We start from the raw sequence: 4,105 nt of genomic DNA, 5'->3' as shown, positions 1-4,105 counted from the left end.
TTGTGAAACTGTATGTTGTTTGCCTTTTCCAATATCCTTGATATTTCTATATCACTTTTGAACTGGATGTTGATTATGGTATTGACCCCTATTTCCTCTCATGAGATTAGGTTGAGATGCATTAGTCTGTTCAGGACTTTTAGCAATCTCTGCCTTAGATTCATGAGGATTGAAGCCAATACCAAATCTTCTTCTGTTCATCTGCTCTATTTGTTGTCAAGTCATCAGAATAGGTTTTCATCTTCATGTTCCCTAACTGCTCATACAAAGTTTATGTATTTACCTTTGCACATATTCAGTTTAGGTAGAGTGCTTGATTCACCAGTTTCCACTGTCTTACCAAATCCAAGACCAGTTTTGTCATGGGTTGGTCTTTGTGAATCATTCATTTCTGTCAACAGTCTCGAAAATTTATTCCATGATTTTATTATTTCATCCATATTATGTTTTTCGATTGTAAGATTCTTGATATCGATCTTGAGCTGTTCATTCTCAGTTCGGAGCTCAGCAATCTCTGTTTCAAGACAGCTTATCTCAACTGATTGTTCAAAGGATAGTTCAGTTGAGTTGTCTTGCAGGTCCTTTTGCTTGGCTCTAACTTCATTGAATGCTAAGAACAGTTGATGATATTCATTTACCATATCATGAAGAGCTTTGATTAGTTCTTCTCTGGTAAATTCCTCAGGACTAATATCAAATACATGTTCACTGGTGGATGGAGATTCATGATCATTTGCCATAAGACATTTGACTTCTTCTTCATCATCACTTGAGCTAGAGGAACCATTTGATTCCTCTGAGTCACTGTCTGTTTCTGCCCACTTGGTCTTGCTGTCCTTTGCAACCAATGCTTCATGCTTCTGTCTTGAGGTATGTCTGTCATTCCTTGAACTTTTCCTTTTGTCAAAGTTCTTTGGTTTGGGCAATCGGCAATGAAATGTCATGTTTTTCCACAGTTGAAACAACTTGTTGGTTCTTCAACTGAATCCTTCTTTTGGAAACTTTTTCTGTGTGATCCTTCTTGGTTTCTTCTGATAAATTTGCCAAATTTCTTTACAAACAAGGACATGGCATCACTGCTCAGTTGTTCTGCTGACTTTTCTGTTTTGGCCGGTGACTCAATTTTTATTGCAGTCAAGGCCTTGGTCAATTGTGAGGTAGACTGATCTTCCTCTCGAGTTTGTAACTCGAATTCATATGCTTTTAGATCTGCAAACAGGTCATGCAGTTCTAATTTGTTCAGGTCCTTCGATTCTCTCATGGCCATTGTCTTCACATCCCATTCTTTAGGAAGGCCTCGAATTACTTTGAGAATGACTTCCCTGTTGGGATATGTTTTGCCCAATCCATTGAGCTCAATAACAATGCTACTTACTCTTTCATCAAACTCTGCAATTGATTCTCCTGATCTCATTTTGATGTTGTCAAATTTTTGAGTAGCTACAGATAGCTTGTTTTCCTTTGTTTGTTCATTTCCTTCACAAAGTTGGATCAATTTTTCCCAAATCTCTTTTCCAGTCTTGCATGTCTTGATTTTGCTAAAGGTATTCTTGTCAAGAATCTTATACAAGATATCCTTAGCCACATTGTCCAGATTTTCCTTCTTTTTGTCCTCCGCAGTCCATTCAATTCTAAGTTTCTCAATGTATTGTGGAGCACCTCCAGAGAGGGCTACAGCAGTAATGACCTTTGTGATCTCAAGAGGTCCATCAGTGATAACAAACCACATGTCATCGTCTAGTGCTGATAGATATGCTTGCATGCGAATTTTTCAGTCATAAAAATATTCCTTTGAGAACATAGGAATTTTGCTGAATGAAGTCATTTTGTTCAAGTGTTTTAAGAATAAGATAATAACCTCTCTGATACCACTTGATAGGATCGGTTGAAAGTCTAGAGAGGGGGTGAATATACTTTCAAGCAGTTTTTAGCTAAGTACAATGGAACTCGATCGATTTAAGAATGAGTTCAAGGTTTATCTTAGTGTCAAATGTAGTTTGGCAAACAGAATGTGTGCGGAAAGATGTCAAGCTACAGATTTAAAACACTTGGTGTAAATCAGTTTAGGAGTATGAAGTATGAGGATGAATGGTAAACTGAAATGACACGAGAAATTGTTTATGGATGTTCGGAAATTTCAAATACTCCTATGTCACCCCTACTTCCACCTCGGAAGGATTCACTAAAAGACTTTGATTTATACAAGCAATTTGCACAAACCCAATCCGATTTAGGACTTAACACTGCCTAAATAAGAACTCCTAGTATATCACCTTGGTTTCAGTACTAGACTGATTTTACAGTAGAGTAAATACAACTCGAAATCTTTTAGCACAAAGATTGATCCTTCAATGGTCAGAATGATGCTTATCAATGTGTGAGCTTTCGAGTTTCTTGATCAAGTCTTGAGCGTAAGATGTTTTTGAAATTCTTGCAGTGGCAGTGTGTCAACTCTTGAACTTTGATCAAGATCCATTTTTATAAGCTTTGGTTTGCAACGGTCATAATTTCAAAATGTTCTTCAGATAGGATTCAAATTATTCCCGTTGGATTTGTCGCTATCATCAACGATCTCTGATGCTGACATTCTCTTAGTATCGCGGCACTACATTCTACAGATGTGTCAGAGTACGGACTATCTTTATCTGTAATTACATTTGCGTAATCAGTTGAGCAATGGTACACTGAACATGACTGCTGATAGATTCAGTTTAGTAGGGTAAACTGCTTTATTCTCTGAGATGATCAGTTGAGTAAAGATGTACTGATGAATTCAGTTTAGCAAGGTAAACTGAGTTTTAGTCGAGGTAGGCTGAATCTTTCTTTGCATTTCAGTTTAGTGCTGACGTCATCATTTCTTGAATATCAGTTTATAGTTTGGCTTTCTTTTATAAATACCAAAACTAAATTTCCCAACACTACTGTCTTCACATCCCATTCACGTGGTAGAGCTCTCATAGCTTTGAGTGCTACTTCACGGTTGTTGTAACTCTTTCCAAGTACATTTAGCTTTATCATAATGTTGCTGAATCTTTCATCAAATTCATTCATTGGTTCTCCTGGATTCATCTTTATGTTGTCAAACTTTTGAATGGCCACCATGAGTTTGTTTTCCTTTGTTTGATAATTTCCTTCACATAGTTGAGTGAGTTTCTCCCATATTTCTTTGGCAGTAGTGCAGCTTTTAATCTTGCTAAACATGTTCTTGTCCAGAGTTTTGTATAGTATATCTCTGGCTACATTGTCCAGATTGGCTTTCTGCTTGTCTTCAGAAGTCCATTCAGCTCGAGGCTTTTCTATCATCTGAGGAGCACCTTCAGTAATGGCAACATCAGTGTTAACTTTCATAATATTCATTGGTCCATCTGTTACTACGAACCATATGTCATCATCCAATACTGATAGGTGTGTCTGCATACGAATTTTCCAGTTATCATAATCTTCTTTCGAGAACATGGAAATTTTACTAAAAGATGTCATAGCTAAGGATTCCATAGTTGAGAGACGATTCAGGTGATAAGCAAGAAGCTCTCTGATACCACTTGTTAGGATCGAAAATACTTGTATAGGGGGGTGAATACACTATTTAAAATTTAGAGTTTCTTCGATCTGATTTGTGAAAATCAGACAGAAGTTTTGTTGCTTAAAACTTTGATCTGCTCGAAAGATCTGAAATTATCAGGCGGAAGAAATCTTCCTCGCAGATTGAATACTTATAAGGCTAAGACAGATAGAATAATGTAAATGCAGTAAGTAAAGAGATAGAGTTGTTTCTGGATGTTCGGAGATGAATTCTCCTACGTCACCCCTTCTTCTGTTTCCAGAAGGATTCCACTAGAAGACTTTGATTTATACAACACTTTGTACAAATTCAATCCAATCAATCCTTTGAGAGGAACTCCTAGCAATACTCTCTCTTGAAGCAGAACAAACTCTCTGCTTTGAGTTTATAAAAATGAAGCTACAGAATGTGCTTCGGTGATTTGATCTGGATAGCTATGAATGGTTTTGATCTGGATCGATTTTGTATGTGCTACTTTGGACTTGATCGATCTTTGAAATATTCTCTAACTCAAAATGTCGATACTTTGATCTGATGATATGG

Source organism: Henckelia pumila, chromosome 2 (assembly GCF_033568475.1).
Source record: "Henckelia pumila isolate YLH828 chromosome 2, ASM3356847v2, whole genome shotgun sequence".
NCBI classification, from domain to species: domain Eukaryota; kingdom Viridiplantae; phylum Streptophyta; class Magnoliopsida; order Lamiales; family Gesneriaceae; genus Henckelia; species Henckelia pumila.
Note: the sequence above shows the minus strand (reverse complement) of the source record.